Genomic DNA, 20,000 nt, shown 5'->3' on the forward strand with positions numbered 1-20,000 from the left:
TTAGAAATGCCCCCCGACCCTCCACGCCACGCACCGAGGCCACCTAGGCACCCACAAGCGCAGCAGGGGGCGAATCTCGATCACTTGACCGCTGCGGCAAACCACGATGCGAAGGCAAAGGAAGGAGGCAAATGCAAATCAAGAGGGTCGCTAGACAATACAAGGACACATATCCGAACAGGAGGAGGGATCGGGCAGCCCCGCACCCCGCGCACCCTACGTACAGGCAACCTAGGGGATTTCCCACAGCTTTACCGACCCGACGATGAATAATTTTCCCCTACGGCCACCTCCACGCAAAGGAGGGAGGTCGAAGCGTTCCACCTCGAAATCCTTCTTCCAAATAAAAGACCAACCGAGCCCACAACCTCTCTCTTAGAAATGCCCCCCGACCCTCCACGCCACGCACCGAGGCCACCTAGGCACCCACAAGCGCAGCAGGGGGCGAATCTCGATCACTTGACCGCTGCGGCAAACCACGATGCGAAGGCAAAGGAAGGAGCAAATGCAAATCAAGAGGGTCGCTAGACAATACAAGGACACATATCCGAACAGGAGGAGGGATCGGGCAGCCCCGCACCCCGCGCACCCTACGTACAGGCAACCTAGGGGATTTCCCACAGCTTTACCGACCCGACGATGAATAATTTTCCCCTACGGCCACCTCCACGCAAAGGAGGGAGGTCGAAGCGTTCCACCTCGAAATCCTTCTTCCAAATAAAAGACCAACCGAGCCCACAACCTCTCTCTTAGAAATGCCCCCCGACCCTCCACGCCACGCACCGAGGCCACCTAGGCACCCACAAGCGCAGCAGGGGGCGAATCTCGATCACTTGACCGCTGCGGCAAACCACGATGCGAAGGCAAAGGAAGGAGGCAAATGCAAATCAAGAGGGTCGCTAGACAATACAAGGACACATATCCGAACAGGAGGAGGGATCGGGCAGCCCCGCACCCCGCGCACCCTACGTACAGGCAACCTAGGGGATTTCCCACAGCTTTACCGACCCGACGATGAATAATTTTCCCCTACGGCCACCTCCACGCAAAGGAGGGAGGTCGAAGCGTTCCACCTCGAAATCCTTCTTCCAAATAGCCCCCACCATCGATGACTATAGTAGCAAGCCTCCTCCCCATTGGACCACAAGCCCATACACAATTGAAACAACAAATGCCCATAAACGCTGTGACTTAACATTTCCAACCGCAAAAGCCTGCCACGCACGCAAGATGCAAGGGAAAAGCCGACCCCTCGATCAAACATATGGGCCAACACATCTATCAAAACCTCAAAGCCAACGCAACCACGAACAATGTGCACTTTGAAAGGAATGCCAACCCTTGACTTTACAACAAGGAGAACAGCGCCTCACATCGCCCGATGGAAAAAGCAAGCAAGAGGGAGGGTAGGTGGTTTACAACCAAAACCCTTCCACGTCCCTCTTAAATGTATGCATCTCAACCGACAATGCCAACACAGAAAGAGTACAAGCACAAGACACCGGCACCATAAACAGCCGAACAATGAAGAGGCTAGCCATCACAAGGAGCCACACCACAACAACCCATACAACTCCCAAAACTTGGAGCAGAAGGGGAATTGTTCACATATGCCTCCAAGGACAAGCATGGCCAACATTACCGCTCATGCGCTACCGAGTGGGCATGGAGAGAAGATGAAAATCGGACACCCTACAAACGACCCGAGGCCATTCTTGAGGCAAACCCGAAAAACCAACTCAGTAACCAACCCACCTTTCACACGAAAAGCAAAACCCTCCACACCAAATAGGGAGGAGGTGAACAATATAGCGAGGAGCCAATTTCAATGGAGCCACAAATGGCTGCCCAGCCCAATCAAAATTCTCTATTCGCAACAACCGACGGGCACGATAGCGACATAGGCAACGACGTAGTTTTGGGGCTTCCATCTCGGACCCGCAACAACGAAGGCTCAAAGGAGCCCCGAGAAAACTTTCAACATTCATATCGTTGGGATGGGAAAGAGGGACGCGGATGAGCATGGCCCACATTACCGCTCATGTGCTACCGAGCGGGGATGGAGTGAAGACGAAAACCGGCCGCCCTTCAAATGACCCAAGGCCATCGTTCAGGCAAACCCGAAAACACAACTCGATCACCAACCCACCTTTCACACGGAAAGGAAACCTACCGCTGGTATCATCTGGAGGGGCACGAGGGGACCAGGACGAGCGAGGGAGCCACACCACAAAAGCCCATACAGCACCAAGAACTTGGAGAGCGGAAGGGGAATTGTTCACATATGCCTCCCAGGCCGAGCCTGGCCAACATTACCGCTCATGCGCTACCGAGTGGGGATGGAGAGAAGATGAAAATCGCCCGCCCTACAAACGACCCAAGGCCGTCGTTCAGGCAAACGCGAAAACACAACTCAATTACCAACCCACCTTTCACACGGAAAGGAAGCCTGTCGCTGGTATCATCTGAAGGGGCACGCGGGGACCAAGACGAGCCAGGGAGCCACACCACAACAGCCCATACAGCTCCAAGAACTTCGAGAGCGGAACGGGAATTGTTCACATATGCCTCCCAGGCCGAGCCTGGCCAACATTACCGCTCATGCGCTACCGAGTGGGGATGGAGAGAAGATGAAAATCGCCCGCCCTACAAACGACCCAAGGCCATCGTTCAGGCAAACGCGAAAACACAACTCAATTACCAACCCACCTTTCACACGGAAAGGAAGCCTGTCGCTGGTATCATCTGAAGGGGCACCCGGGGACCAAGACGAGCAAGGGAGCCACACCACAACAGCCCATACAGCTCCAACAACTTGGAGAGCGGAAGGGGAATTGTTCACATATGCCTCCCAAGCCGAGACTGGCCAACATTACCGCTCATGCGCTACCGAGTGGGGATGGAGAGAAGATGAAAATCGCCCGCCCTACAGACGACCCAAGGCCATCGTTCAGGCAAACGCGAAAACACAACTCAATTACCAACCCACCTTTCACACGGAAAGGAAGCCTGTCGCTGGTATCATCTGAAGGGGCACCCGGGGACCAAGACGAGCAAGGGAGCCACACAACAACAGCCCATACAGCTCCAACAACTTGGAGAGCGGAAGGGGAATTGTTCACATATGCCTCCCAAGACGAGCCTGGCCAACATTACCGCTCATGCGCTACCGAGTGGGGATGGAGAGAAGATGAAAATCGCCCGCCCTACAAACGACCCAAGGCCATCGTTCAGGCAAACGCGAAAACACAACTCAATTACCAACCCACCTTTCACACGGAAAGGAAACCTGTTGCTGGTATCATCTGAAGGGGCACGCGGGGACCAAGACGAGCCAGGGAGCCACACCACAACAGCCCATACAGCTCCAAGAACTTGGAGAGCGGAACGGGAATTGTTCACATATGCCTCCCAGGCCGAGCCTGGCCAACATTACCGCTCATGCGCTACCGAGTGGGGATGGAGAGAAGATGAAAATCGCCCGCCCTACAAACGACCCAAGGCCATCGTTCAGGCAAACGCGAAAACACAACTCAATTACCAACCCACCTTTCACACGGAAAGAAATCCTGTCGCTGGTATCATCTGGAGTTTGAATGAGCCCCCGCATGACCGAAACGAAGCGACAAGGGAGAGCCGGGCAAACGAGCTGCACGAGCGTGCACAAAGCCAACCTCGGGTCACAACTTAGCATTTTTGATACGGGCTCGTTCGCCCGGGCGCGCCCTCGCCCGAACGACCCGCCCGAACGACCGAAACGAAGCGACAAGGGAGAGCCGGGCAAACGAGCTGCACGAGCGTGCACAAAGCCAACCTCGGGTCACAACTTAGCATTTTTGATACGGGCTCGTTGGCCCGGGCGCGCCCTCGCCGAACGACCCGCCCGAACGAGTTCACGCGGGCGCCCTCAAACGACCCGCCCGAACGACCGCCCGAACGACCGAAACGAAGCGACAAGGGAGAGCCGGGCAAACGAGCTGCACGAGCGTGCACAAAGCCAACCTCGGGTCACAACTTAGCATTTTTGATACGGGCTCGTCCGCCCGGGCGCGCCCTCGCCCGAACGACCCGCCCGAACGAGTTCACGCGGGCGCCCTCAAACGACCCGCCCGAACGACCGAAACGAAGCGACAAGGGAGAGCCGGGCAAACGAGCTGCACGAGCGTGCACAAAGCCAACCTCGGGTCACAACTTAGCATTTTTGATACGGGCTCGTCCGCCCGGGCGCGCCCTCGCCCGAACGACCCCGTCGCGGTTCACCCACGTTTCTGACCCGACCTCGCCCGCTCGACGGGCTCATCACCAAAGCTGCGCCTTTGAGAGAAGTGCGCACTATCTTTCAGATATATCAAGACCGAGAGCACTTGATGCCTTATGAGCTTCGGCTTGGCGTCTTTATAACCTTCTCAAAGTATTCCACCGCCTCAAGCCGACGCCCCATGGTCCACTTCGCTCGCCACCATTCGTTAATCGAATTGTCGGCCCGCCCTCCAATTAACTTTACAATGGTCGGCTTGTCGCGTGGTTAATCTGCCTTATAAAGGGGCGAGCTCACCGTTTGAGTCTATTTTACATTACCCACCATAGTTCGCTCGGGCCACTTTGCCATTTTACACGTTGAAGGATGGCGCCCGGGTGAGGCTGCCGCCCGCCCCTTCGTGCCCCGGGTGGGAGCGCAGGACGTCACACGAACGACCGAAACGAAGCGACAAGGGAGAGCCGGGCAAACGAGCTGCACGAGCGTGCACAAAGCCAACCTCGGGTCACAACTTAGCATTTTTGATACGGGCTCGTTCGCCCGGGCGCGCCCTCGCCCGAACGACCCGCCCGGACGAGTTCACGCGGGCGCCCTCAAACGACCCGCCCGAACGACCGAAACGAAGCGACAAGGGAGAGCCGGGCAAACGAGCTGCACGAGCGTGCACAAAGCCAACCTCGGGTCACAACTTAGCATTTTTGATACGGGCTCGTTCGCCCGGGCGCGCCCTCGCCCGAACGACCCGCCCGAACGAGTTCACGCGGGCGCCCTCAAACGACCCGCCCGAACGACCGAAACGAAGCGACAAGGGAGAGCCGGGCAAACGAGCTGCACGAGCGTGCACAAAGCCAACCTCGGGTCACAACTTAGCATTTTTGATACGGGCTCGTTCGCCCGGGCGCGCCCTCGCCCGAACGACCCGCACGAACGAGTTCACGCGGGCGCCCTCAAACGACCCGCCCGAACGACCGAAACGAAGCGACAAGGGAGAGCCGGGCAAACGAGCTGCACGAGCGTGCACAAAGCCAACCTCGGGTCACAACTTAGCATTTTTGATACGGGCTCGTTCGCCCGGGCGCGCCCTCGCCCGAACGACCCGCCCGAACGAGTTCACGCGGGCGCCCTCAAACGACCCGCCCGAACGACCGAAACGAAGCGACAAGGGAGAGCCGGGCAAACGAGCGTGCACAAAGCCAACCTCGGGTCACAACTTAGCATTTTTGATACGGGCTCGTCCGCCCGGGCGCGCCCTCGCCCGAACGACCCGCCCGAACGAGTTCACGCGGGCGCCCTCAAACGACCCGCCCGAACGACCGAAACGAAGCGACAAGGGAGAGCCGGGCAAACGAGCTGCACGAGCGTGCACAAAGCCAACCTCGGGTCACAACTTAGCATTTTTGATACGGGCTCGTCCGCCCGGGCGCGCCCTCGCCCGAACGACCCGCACGAACGAGTTCACGCGGGCGCCCTCAAACGACCCGCCCAAACGACCGAAACGAAGCGACAAGGGAGAGCCGGGCAAACGAGCTGCACGAGCGTGCACAAAGCCAACCTCGGGTCACAACTTAGCATTTTTGATACGGGCTCGTTCGCCCGGGCGCGCCCTCGCCCGAACGACCCGCCCGAACGAGTTCACGCGGGCGCCCTCAAACGACCCGCCCGAACGACCGAAACGAAGCGACAAGGGAGAGCCGGGCAAACGAGCTGCACGAGCGTGCACAAAGCCAACCTCGGGTCACAACTTAGCATTTTTGATACGGGCTCGTTAGCCCGGGCGCGCCCTCGCCCGAACGACCCGCCCGAACGAGTTCACGCGGGCGCCCTCAAACGACCCGCCCGAACGACCGAAACGAAGCGACAAGGGAGAGCCGGGCAAACGAGCTGCACGAGCGTGCACAAAGCCAACCTCGGGTCACAACTTAGCATTTTTGATACGGGCTCGTTCGCCCGGGCGCGCCCTCGCCCGAACGAGTTCACGCGGGCGCCCTCAAACGACCCGCCCGAACGACCGAAACGAAGCGACAAGGGAGAGCCGGGCAAACGAGCTGCACGAGCGTGCACAAAGCCAACCTCGGGTCACAACTTAGCATTTTTGATACGGGCTCGTTCGCCCGGGCGCGCCCTCGCCCGAACGACCCGCCCGAACGAGTTCACGCGGGCGCCCTCAAACGACCCGCCCGAACGACCGAAACGAAGCGACAAGGGAGAGCCGGGCAAACGAGCTGCACGAGCGTGCACAAAGCCAACCTCGGGTCACAACTTAGCATTTTTGATACGGGCTCGTTCGCCCAGGCGCGCCCTCGCCCGAACGACCCGCCCGAACGAGTTCACGCGGGCGCCCTCAAACGACCCGCCCGAACGACCCAAACGAAGCGACAAGGGAGAGCCGGGCAAACGAGCTGCACGAGCGTGCACAAAGCCAACCTCGGGTCACAACTTAGCATTTTTGATACGGGCTCGTTCGCCCGGGCGCGCCCTCGCCCGAAACGGGCGCCCTCAAACGACCCGCCCGAACGACCCACCCGAACGAGTTCACACGGGCCCTCAAACAATCCACCGGAACGACCCACCGGAACGACCCGCCCGAACGAGCTCACACGGGCACCCTCAAACGACCCGCCCGAACGACCCACCCGAACGACCCGCCCGAACGAGTTCACACGAGCGCCCTCAAACGACCCGCCCGAACGAGCTCACACAGGCGCCCTCAAACGACCCGCCCGAACGACCCACCCGAACGACCCGCCCCAACGAGTTCACACGGGCGCCCTCAAACGACCCGCCCGAACGACCCACCCAAACGAGTTCACACGGGCGCCCTCAAACGACCCGCCCAAACGACCCACCCGAACGACCCGCCCGAACGAGTTCACACGGGCGCCCTCAAACGACCCACCCGAACGACCCGCCCGAACGAGTTCACACGGGCGCCCTCAAACAACCCGCCCGAACGATTTTTCATGGGCGCCCGAACGACCGAAACGAACCGACAAGGGAGAGCCGGGCAAACGAGCTGCACGAACGTGCACAAAGCCAACCTCGGGTCACAACTTAGCATTTTTGATACGGCCCTCGCCCGAACGACCCGCCCGAACGAGTTCACCCGGGCGCCCTCAAACGACCCGCCCGAACGACCCACCCGAACGACCCGCCCGAACGAGTTCACACGGGCGCCCTCAAACGACCCGCCCGAACGAGTTCACACGGGCGCCCTCAAACGACCCGCCCGAACGACCCCCCCGAACGAGTTCACACGGGCGCCCTCAAACGACCCGCCGGAACGATTTTGCATGGGCGCCCGAACGACCGAAACGAACCGACAAGGGAGAGCCGGGCAAACGAGCTGCACGAACGTGCACAAAGCCAACCTCGGGTCACAACTTAGCATTTTTGATACGGCCCTCGCCCGAACGACCCGCCCGAACGAATTCACACGGGCGCCCTCAAACGACCCGCCCGAACGACTCACCCGAACGACCCGCCCGAACGACTCACCCGAACGACCCGCCCGAACGAGTTCACCCGGGCGCCCTCAAACGACCCGCCCGAACGACCCACCCGAACGAGTTCACATGGGCGCCCTCAAACGACCCGCCCGAACGACCCACCCGAACGAGTTCACACGGGCGCCCTCAAACGAACCGCCCGAACGACCCACCCGAACGACCCGCCCGAACAACTTCACACGGGCGCCCTCAAACGACCCGCCCGAACGATTTTGCATGGGCGCCCGAACGACCGAAACGAACCGACAAGGGAGAGCCGGGCAAACGAGCTGCACGAACGTGCACAAAGCCAACCTCGGGTCACAACTTAGCATTTTTGATACGGCCCTCGCCCGAACGACCCACCCGAACGAATTCACACGGGCGCCCTCAAACGACCCGCCCGAACGACTCACCCGAACGACCCGCCCGAACGAGTTCACCCGGGCGCCCTCAAACGACCCGCCCGAACGAGTTCACATGGGCGCCCTCAAACGACCCGCCCGAACGACCCACCCGAACGAGTTCACACGGGCGCCCTCAAACGAACCGCCCGAACGACCCACCCGAACGACCCTCCCGAACGACTTCACACGGGCGCCCTCAAACGACCCGCCCGAACGATTTTGCATGGGCGCCCGAACGACCGAAACGCACCGACAAGGGAGAGCCGAGCAAACGAGCTGCACGAACGTGCACAAAGCCAACCTCGGGTCACAACTTAGCATTTTTGATACGGCCCTCGCCCGAACGACCCGCCCGAACGAGTTCACACGGGCGCCCTCGAACGACCCGCCCGAACGACCCACCCGAACGAGTTCACACGGGCGCCCTCAAACGACCCGCCCGAACGACCCACCCGAACGACCCGCCCGAACGAGTTCACACGGGCGCCCTCAAACGACCCGCCCGAACGAGTTCACACGGGCGCCCGAACGACCGAAACGAACCGACAAGGGAGAGCCGGGCAAACTTGCTACACGAATGTGCACAAAGCCAACCTCGGGTCACAACTTAGCATTTTTGATATGGCCCTCGCCCGAACGAGTTCACCCGGGCGCCCTTGAACGACCCTGTCACGCCCCCAATCTTTTTTTTTCTAATTGGGCGGAGCGTGGCACCACCGAACGCCCAATCTTGCCGACCGCACGTTTATGGACTACGCCTCAATCACAAATACTTAACTTATTTTCACCAAGTGCATTAATCTTCATTAAACATTAATAAAGCTCTTCATCAACATTTAACTTAAATAAATACCGCATCAACAATAACACATCAGATATTGTGGGAGGGGAAACTCCCAAAGAGTTCGCCCAACCGAATTTTTATTATAACCAAAATACAACAGATTACAATAGTGCGCCGGACTGAAGTCTCAGCCGCACACCACACTGATATACAACCCAAGCGTCGGGATAAACCACGACCGCCTTCAACCGAGAATACAATTCGGGCAATCGCCCTTCACCCAGGATTATAGTTCGGGCAAACGCCCCTTTACAACGTGCTGACCTGCGGCCGAGTTGGCTCACCCGAGCTCTAACTCGCCGACCGGTTCTGCACACCACCGAAATGTATAACAGCCCAACCGCCCTTTGAATGGCACTGTGACTGCGGTCGAGTTGGCTTACCCGAGCCCCAACTCGCCGGCCGATTCTGCGCATCGCTTGTGGGTTTAACAGGCCCGCCCGCCTTTGTAACTGTGCACTGATGTCACCGCGGAGGTAACTCACCCAAGCTCCGACCCCCTGTTCAACCGGCGCACACAATGTGCTAACCCAAACCAAGTCGCCGTGACCAAGTTTCCGCCTCACTGTTTACCCTGTGCTCGAACTGCCCTTTCTACGGTCACGTTCTCACTGTATCATTGTTCGGCGTCACTCAATAACTCGACCTGCGCTCTGTTTCGTTCACCCAGCCACCTGATAGATTCGCACTACAAGAGAGTGTGCATTTCAGTCTCTATCTTGTGCGTATGGAGAGAACGCTCAAGACTTGCTTGATTGCCTTTGCTTGAATGAGCTCGCCTTCTTTATAGTCGCCCAGCTTGTCTCTAGGGCTTCTATCCTTTCAGCCGAGGCCCTTACTTTAAGTTTACGAAAACCCCGAATTCCCTTTAGGGGCGGGTCGGCCCTTGCTTTAAGGCAAGGGCGACCCCGCCCTTATAACTTCGGTCCATTTGTTTCTTAATCCGTGAGCTTTCGCCCATCATGCCTGCTGCACCGTTTGCTGTTACCCGCGCCCTTGTTTCGACTGCCGCCCATGTCCCAGCTCGGCTCGCGTTCACTCGTGCCCGTGTCCATCGTGTCCACGTCCCAGCTCGTGCCCGCTCTGCCTTTGCCCATGTCTTCTGCTCGCCACCTGCGCCCGGGTATGGTTCGCCCTTGGGTCGCCCGCCCGTTTGGTGCGGGTCGCCCTCGGGTCGACCTGCCGGTCGTTTAACCGGCTCTTCGTTCACTGCTGCACGTTCGCGCCCACCGTTTGCTGCTGCCCGACGCGCCCTCGTTCATTGCTGCACGACGCGCCCAGTTCACTTCTGCACGACGCACCCTCGTTCACCTCAGCACGATGCGCCCAGTTCACTGCTGCACGACGCGCCTTCGTTCACTGTTGTTCCTGTTACCCGACCTCCGTGTCTTTCTGCCTGGTGGGCGGGCGCGCCTTCGCCCAGCTCGCCGTCCAACCGCCGTGTGTGTCTGTCCGGTAAGCGGGCGCGCTTCTGCCCAGCTCGCCGTTCAACCGCTGTGTGTGTCTGTCCGGTAAGCGGGCGCGCCTCTGCCCGGCTCACCGTTCTGTTCAACCGTCATGTGTGTCCGCCCGGTGGGTGGGCGCGCTTCTGCCCAGCTCGCCGTTCCACCCGACCGTCGTGTGTGTCCGCCCGGTGGGTGGGCGCGCTTCTGCCTAGCTCGCCGTTCCACCCGACCGCCGTGTGTGTCCGCCCGGTGGGTGGGCGCGCCTTCGCCCAGCTCGTCACCCAACCGTCGTTCAGTTTGTTCGCCCCGCCGGCTCGCCTGTGGGTAAAGTCATTTTCGTGCAAGCCGTTGTGCATGCCCTGCCCGAGTCGCTAGGGCGTCACACTCTCCTCCACCCGAAGACGTTGTCGACCCGACAACTTATCCACCGCCAAGGTTGATTTTTACTATGGTGTAGGCTCCCTCGTGCAAGGTGACCGTCAACTTGCATAGAGTCTGTCTCCACCAAGTTTGCTTCATAATTAGGTGTTCATTTCATGGTCCCGTACCCAGATCTATGGGAATCCCCATTTTCTGCTGCACGTCCTCATACCTGCTCAATCTCCAAGTGAAGGCTCATCGCCTTGAACAGTCAACAACGAGCCCACCTTCTTTTGTTCTCTAAGAAGAAGCATGGGGAGAACCTGGAGGTTCTCCTTTATCAACCAGCTCCATTTCAATGTCAGGCTCCTCATTCCTTGTTTTTTGTCGACATGACTCCCGATCTCCTTCTGGGATCTTCGGCATTTCCTGCACATCCCCGATGTTGTCTCTCACTTCCTCTAGCCCTTTGAGCACGTTCGAACAACTACCGGAGAGCGTTTCAACAGCCAAGGGCTGTTCCCCAAGCTTTGCCTCTTCATCAAGCAACCGCTTGTCTTTCTTCGAATCATTTCTCATCATGTTAATGGTTGGAACACCAATAGGCGTGTCTCCCTGTCCATCATAGATGAAAAGTTTCTTTAGATGTGGCACGACTACGACCTCATATTGCTTTAGGAATTCCATCCCCAATACGGCCTCATAATCGTCAATCCTTACTATGGTGAATTCCACCTTCCCGGTCCATGTACCAAGAGTGATTATCACTCCTTCAGCCATACCGAAAACATTTGTCGGAGGGGAATTAACTGTTTTTATCTGTGCCTCCATAGGCACAACCTTCAGTCCAAGTCTCCTCGCCGTCCTTCGGCTCATAAATTTGTGCGAAGCTCCGCTATCAATCATAGCGAAAACATCTATCATACCGAACTTCGCCTGAGCATATAACAGTCCCCATTTTTCTGAATCCGTCTCTTCACTTTCTACTTCGATTTCTACCTTGGAGGTAGCGTCTAAATCTGCCTCATTTGTAGCCTTATCATGAAGTTCTTCGGCGGAAGAGACCTCTATTATCAGGTTTTCCTCAACTCTCGAGACCCTCTCTTCGAGTTTTTCTTTTCGTTTTTCCTCAAGCCTTACTTCTCCCTTCAAGGCCTCGAGGCGTCTTTCGAGGATTAGACAATCCTTCCTTCTTTTGTTCATTTCGTGCCTTAATCTTAGCTCCTTGAATTCTGATTCTATCAAGAGCCCTTCTTTCGTAAGTCGGTTGGCTTCGTCTGTATTCAAGTTCGAAGCCCCTTTTTTTACCAACGCACGGAGAGCGCGCTTTTTTGCTGCCAACTTTCTGCCGCAATCCATGTACTCCCGTCGTAGTTTATCATTTTCTTCAATAATTTCCTTCTCGAGTTCTCCCAAGGTTTCGCAACCCAATAATTCCAAGATAGACATCTTCTCGGGCTACGTTGCTTCAGGACATGCAGATTCACCTTCAATTTTTAACCGAGACAACCCTATAAAGTTTTTAAAAATATTTCGACACCAGCTCGCTGACCGAGCTCTGATACCACCTGTCACGCCCCCAATCTTTTTTTTTCTAATTGGGCGGAGCGCGGCACCACCGAACGCCCAATCTTGCCGACCGCACGTTTATGGACTACGCCTCAATCACAAATACTTAACTTATTTTCACCAAGTGCATTAATCTTCATTAAACATTAATAAAGCTCTTCATCAACATTTAACTTAAATAAATACCGCATCAACAATAACACATCAGATATTGTGGGAGGGGCAACTCCCAAAGAGTTCGCCCAACCGAATTTTTATTATAACCAAAATACAACAGATTACAATAGTGCGCCGGACTGAAGTCTCGGCCGCACACCACACTGATATACAACCCAAGCGTCGGGATAAACCACGACCGCCTTCAACCGAGAATACAATTCGGGCAATCGCCCTTCACCCAGGATTATAGTTCGGGCAAACGCCCCTTTACAACGTGCTGACCTGCGGCCAAGTTGGCTCACCCGAGCTCTAACTCGCCGACCGGTTCTGCACACCACCGAAATGTATAACAGCCCAACCGCCCTTTGAACGGCACTGTGACCGCGGTCGAGTTCGCTTACCCGAGCCCCAACTCGCCGGCCGATTCTGCACACCGCTTGTGGGTTTAACAGGCCCGCCCGCCTTTGTAACTGTGCACTGATGTCACCGCGGAGGTAACTCACCTGAGCTCCGACCTCCTGTTCAACCGGCGCACACAATGTGCTAACCCGAACCAAGTCGCCGTGACCAAGTTTCCGCCTCACTATTTACCCCTGCTCGAACTGCCCTTTCTACGGTCACGTTCTCACTGTATCACTGTTCGGCGTCACTCAATAACTCGACCTGCGCTCTGTTTCGTTCACCCAGCCACCTGATAGATTCGCACTACAAGAGAGTACGCATTTCAGTCTCTATCTTGTGCATATGGAGAGAATGCTCAAGACTTGCTTGATTGCCTTTGCTTGAATGAGCTCGCCTTCTTTATAGTCGCCCAGCTTGTCTCTAGGGGCTTCTATCCTTTCGGCCGACGCCCTTACTTTAAGTTTACGAAAACCCCGAATTCCCTTTAGGGGCGGGTCGGCCCTTGCTTTAAGGCAAGGGCGACCCCGCCCTTATAACTTCGGTCCATTTGTTTCTTAATCCGTGAGCTTTCGCCCATCGTGCCTGCTACACCGTTTGCTGTTACCCGCGCCCTTGTTTCGACTGCCGCCCATGTCCCAGCTCGGCTCGCGTTCACTCGTGCCCGTGTCCATCGTGTCCACGTCCCAGCTCGTGCCCGCTCTGCCTTTGCCCATGTCTTCAGCTCGCCACCTGCGCCCGGGTATGGTTCGCCCTTGGTTCGCCCGCCCGTTTGGTGCGGGTCGCCCTCGGGTCGACCTGCCGGTCGTTTAAAACCGGCTCTTCGTTCACTGCTGCACGTTCGCGCCCACCATTTGCTGCTGCCCGACGCGCCCTCGTTCATTGCTGCACGACACGCCCTCGTTCACCTCAGCATGACGCGCCCAGTTCACTGCTGCACGACGCGCCTTCGTTCACTGCTGTTCCTGTTACCCGACCTCCGTGTCTGTCTGCCCGGTGGGCGGGCGCGCCATCGCCCAGTTCGCCGTCCAACCGCCGTGTGTGTCTGTCCGGTAAGCGGGTGCGCTTCTGCGCAGCTCGCCGTTCAACTGCTGTGTGTGTCTGTCCAGTAAGCGGGCGCGCCTCTGCCCGGCTCGCCGTTCTGTTCAACCGTCATGTGTGTCCGCCTGGTGGGTGGGCGCGCTTCTGCCCAGCTCGCCGTTCCACTCGACCGCCGTGTGTGTCCGCTCGGTGGGTGGGCGCGCTTCTGCCCAGCTCGCCGTTCCACCCGACTGCCATGTGTGTCCACCCGGTGGGTGGGCGCGCCTTCGCCCAGCTCGTCACCCAACCGTCGTTCAGTTTGTTCGCCCGCCGGGTCGCCGTGCACGGTTCGCCCGCCCGGCTCGCCCGTGGGTCAAGTCATTTTTGTGCAAGCCGTCGTGCACGCCCTGCTCGAGTCGCTAGGGCGTCACAGACCCGCCCGAACGAGTTCACACGGGCGCCCTCAAACGACCCGCCCGAACGACCCACCCGAACGACCCGCCCGAACGAGTTCACACGGGCGCCCTCGAACGACCCGCCCGAACGACCCACCCGAACGAGTTCACACGGGCGCCCTCAAACGACCCGCCCGAACGAGTTCACACGGGCGCCCTCAAACGACCCGCCCGAACGAGTTCACACGGGCGCCCTCAAACGACCCGCCCGAACGACCCGCCCGAACGAGTTCACACGGGCGCCCTCAAACGACCGCCCAAACGACCCACCTGAACGACCCGCCCGAACGAGTTCACACGAGCGCCCTCAAACGACCCCGCCCGAACGACCCGCCAGAACGAGTTCACACGGGCACCCTCAAACGACCCCGCCCGAACGAGTTCACACGGGCGCCCTCAAACGACCCGCCCGAACGACCCACCCGAACGACCCGCCCGAACGAGTTCACACGGGCGCCCTCAAACGACCCGCCCCGAACGAGTTCACACGGGCACCCTCAAACGACCCGCCCGAACGAGTTCACAAGGGTGCCCTCAAACGACCCGCCCGACGAACGAGTTCACACGGTCGCCCTCAAACGACCCGCCCGAACGAGTTCACACGGGCGCCCTCAAACGACCCCCCGAACGATTTTTCATGGGCGCCCGAAACGAACCGACAAGGGAGAGCCGGGCAAACGAGCAGCACGAACGTGCACAAAGCCAACCTCGGGTCACAACTTAGCATTTTTGATACGGCCCTCGCCCGAACGACCCGCCAAACGAGCTCACACGGGCGCCCTCAAACGACCCGCCCGAACGAGTTCACACGGCGCCCTCAACAACCCGCCCGAATGACCCCCCAACGACCCGCCCGAACGATTTTTCATGGGCGCCCGAAACGAATTCACACGGGCGCCCTCGAAATACCTGCCCGAACGACCCACCCGAACGAGTTCACACGGGCGCCCTCAAACGACCCGCCCGAACGACCCACCCGAATGACCCGCCCGAACGAGTTCACACGGGCGCCCGAACGACCGAAACGAACCGACAAGGGAGAGCTCGGGCAAACGAGCTGCACGAATGTGCACAAAGCCAACCTCGGGTCACAACTTAGCATTTTTGATACGACCCTCGCCCAAACAACCCGCCCGAACGAGTTCACCCAGGCGCCCTCGAATGACCCGCCCGAATGACCCGCCCGAACGAGTTCACATGGGCGCCCTCAAACGACCCGCCCGAACGACCCACCCCGAACGACCCGCCCGAACGAGTTCACACGGGCGCCCTCAAACGACCCGCCCGAACGACCCCACCCGAACGAGTTCACACGGGCGCCCTCAAATGACCCGCCCGAATGAGTTCACACGGGCGCCGTCAGAACGACCCGCCCGAACGACCTCCGAACGAGTTCACACGGGCGCCCTCAAACGACCCGCCCGAACGAGTTCACACGGGCGCCCTCAAACGACCCGCCCCGAACGAGTTCACACGGGCGCCCCAAACGACCCGCCCGAACGAGTTCACACGAGCGCCCTCAAACGACCCGCCCGAACAACCCACCCGAACGACCTGCCCGAACGAGTTCACACGGCGCCCTCAAACGACCCGCCCGAACGAGTTCACACGGGCACCCTCAAACGACCCGCCCGAACGAGCCCCCGAACGAGTTCACACAGGCGCACTCAAACGACCCGCCCGAAGGACCCACCCGAACGACCCGCCCCGAACGAGTTCACACGGGCGCCCTCAACGACCGCCCGAACGACCCACCCGAACGAGTTCACACGGACACCCTCAAACGCCCGCCCGAACGAGTTCACAAGGGCGCCCTCAAACGACCCGCCCGAACGACCCCCCCAACGGGCGCCTTCAAACGACCCACCCGAACGACCCACCCGAACGACCCGCCCGAACGAGTTCACACGGGCGCCCTCAAACGACCCGCCTGAACGATTTTTCATGGGCGCCCGAAACGAACCGACAAGGAGAGCCGGGAAAACGAGCAGCACGAACGTGCACAAAGCCAACCTCGGGTCACAACTTAGCATTTTTCATACGGGCTCGTTCGCTCGGGCGGGCCCTCGCCCGAACGAGTCAGATGGGTGCCCTCAAACCACCCGCCCGAACGATTTTGCATGGGCGCCCGAACGACCGAAACGAACCGACAAGGAGAGCCGGGCAAACGAGCTACACGAACGTGCACAAAGCCAACCTCGGGGCACCCACACACGGCACGGCACGACCCGACCCGCCCTGGGCGAGCCGACCCGAATCGCCCGAACGAAATTTGGGGTTTCCATGGGTGTACGACCCGAACAAAGAAGGCACATGGGCAGTCATGACTTGGCATTTTCGGCACGCCCACGTGTGCCCGCGCACCCCCACACACGGCATGGCACGGGATGACCCGCCCGCCCGAAGGAAATTTGGGGTTTGAACGGGCGCACGACCCGAACGAAGGCACGAGGGTAGGAATATCTTTGACTCTAATACATAAATATACCTGGGGTAACATGCCCTTAATATCTTCAACATTTTCTTTTGACTCTTTATAACACTTTAACATGTGCTAGGCCTATTTCAATGAGCAAGAAACTCAATGACAAATATATATATATATATATATATATATATATATATATATATATATATATATATATTCTTGAATAAATACAAATATCAAAAGTACATTTATGAAGACCGAACCCAGTTACACTTTCTTCGACACCCCCTCTCAACTAGGCTGGTATTCGTATATCATTACAAGGTGTTTGGCTATTTTTCAATCTTGAATAATTCACATAAGAGAAACTGGATTGGCAACCCATCTGTTATAGCATCATATTAGCCAACATTGTTCATAGCAAGGCCTTGACTAACAGCTTTATCTCTCATAATGCCAGAGCACAATGTTGGCGAGGCCAATGGCTTATAAACACCTTGGTCATTGTCTCTAAAGGTACATACCCACCCAGGTGTTCCCTGAGTATGACCTTCCAGGACAATTCTTGTCTTGGGTTCCCATCCCTCAAAGAATATCGCTCCTCTTGCCTACTCTTGAACTTCTTCTTGGCAGGGTACCGGCCATCGATCACTTTCCCCCCTGGTTTGTCATGTCATTGCTCCCTTCGTGGAAAGTGGCCTTCTTGATATATATCAGGGCCTTTTTGTCATCTAGCTACTCCTTTGTCACCTTGTCTATCCTTCATAACACTTATCACATGGATGCTTAGTTGTACTCGCTTGTTCCCGTACTTTGATTTAGTGGCCCTTCATGTCTTCATCGTGATATTGCTCTTCATCATGACATATTTGTAGAGTTGAATCGGTTATCTGCACCTTACTATCTCCAAGGCCTTCGTAGGTGTCAAGGGTCCTTCATCTTTTTCTTCCTTTGTCAGAGTTGTCGTGCCTTCTTTCGAGAGATGTTGAGGAATCTTGTCAAATAGTTATTCTTTGTGACCGCGATGTTCTTCATTTGCTTCTTATTGGATTGATTGGTCAACCACCTTATACTCCTTATGAGAGCACTTCTTCATGTTGACCTTTACTCCACTGTAGCACATGCCTCCGAGCATGTCGTTGGCGAAAGAGATCCTTTTATTCTTGATCGTGATTCTAGAACTTTTCCCATGACCCAATCAATATATATGGCCACATGACTTAAACTTTGATGCATACATACCTCACCTTGATTATGCTTTTATCATCGCGGCTTTATTTGATAGTTCTCCTCGATTGGTGTAGCCTTTCTTGCTTCATCTGCTCTCGCCTGTATATCATCCTCCCTTGAATCCCATAAATGGGACCCCCAATGAGACCTCTACCCCCTTTGAAAGAAGACTTTAAGCAAAGAGGTTGACTTAGTCCTAGGAGGATCTTCCTTCTTTTGCTTCTTGTCGTCTTCTTTCACTTCTTGAGTTACATGAGCTTCTTCCCTTTTTCTCTTGTTGTTGTTGTCCTTCTTAAGTTTAGGAAAATCCCTTCTGTAGCGTCCATACTCTTGGCATCCAAACCGTTCGACTTTGGACATGTAGTGGCCCCAACCAATTTGTTACTTTCCTTGCAAAAAGACACTGAGGTATACTCAGAAGGGGACATATACTTACTTGATAGAGCTTGAGATGTAGTGAACTTGCTTTCTTCTTGAAGACTTGATGGCTTGCCTTCCTTAGATCTTGATGTTGTTCAAGTTGCTTTCTTCAAATGGACTTGCTTGATGACTTGACTCGCGGTGCCTTTCATTCTTCAAGATGTAGGTAGGTCCCTCTTTGATTTGTTCTTCTTGTAGGTGCCTTTATACAAGGCGTTTCTTCTTGCTTTGTAGTCTTCCATGAGGAATGATAGATGGTAGACCTTGTCCTTGATGTGATTGAGACTTCTTGGCTTGACGCTTCAACCTTGCGGATGTTCTTGAGATTCCCTTTCCTTGATGTGTCACCTTAGCTCCGATACCGCGTTGAAGAATCTGGGGCAATGGGGTATAGCGGGATTCTTCTAGACTTATAACAATTTGTGAAGCTCCTTTGCAATTTATCGTGTTATCTTAATCTTCTTCTCTTATTATTAATGCATGTGTGTTTACTTTCATCAAACTGGTGCCAAAAACATAAGAACAAGAACACAAGATGTTGGCTCTCTGCCAGGGAAAAAGCTCTCTCTCTCTCTCTCTCAGAGAGGAAAACCCTTTCGTAAATTTCCCTCATTGAAGCTTCTTATTGGTCATTGCGAAGCCCTAGACCCTTGACAATAATATCCCCCAAGCACTAGTCGAGTCCTTCCTCCTCTCTGCACTTCGTTTCTTCGGCGCTTCGTTCCCCGGCACTCTGTCCTTCTTTCAACTTTTGATAGTCCATGGTGGACTAGCTCTAGAAGAGACTCCAACCTTTGATCCTTAGCGAGGTCCTTTACCAATGAAGAAACCTTCATTCTCTTGACCAACCGAGCCTTTTTCTTGATGTGAGGTTGCAGGCTCGATGTACACCAAGTTTACTGCACCTGGGGCGATTTCCATCGCGACGAGACATGGAAACCCCAAATTCCCCGCACTTGGGATGCTTTCGACAAGGCGGGACATGGAATCCCCGGGTACCCCGCAATTTGGCGACCTCTGTCGAGGAGGGACCGAGAGACCCCATGTCGCGCTCCTATCCTAGTGGTAGTATTTCAACCACGCATAAGCGGGTGCGGCACCGCCGTACTTTTTCCTTTTACCAATACTTGAGTACACGGTCTGCGCCTACTTCAACACTCGATCAATTTTCCAGCAAGTGTTCTTAACAATGCAGCGAAAATAACTTACCATAAATTTATCTTCTTCAATTATTCTTTCAACCTGTCGTGTCGTGTGGTCGTGCTGCACTGGCCCGCGGCCTGCACGACACAACTCCACACCTGAACTGCGAACCTGTCCGCCCGAATTTCCCTTCCGCGGCGCCCAAACTCTGCCCGTCGGTGCGGTCCATAGTGAGGGCGCACGGCCCGCATGCAGTGCGGCCTGCCTGCCCGGACGGTAACCCGCCCCGCTCTGCCTGCCCGCGCTACCAAGCCCGACCCGCCCTCTGTAATCCGCCCGCCGGTGCGGCCCTCTTACCCGCGTCCTTCTCTTCCTTCC

The sequence above is a fragment of the Pinus tabuliformis genome, chromosome 7 (assembly GCF_031772625.1).
Source record: "Pinus tabuliformis cultivar Carrire ecotype Pingquan chromosome 7, CPIR1, whole genome shotgun sequence".
Classification (NCBI taxonomy): domain Eukaryota; kingdom Viridiplantae; phylum Streptophyta; class Pinopsida; order Pinales; family Pinaceae; genus Pinus; species Pinus tabuliformis.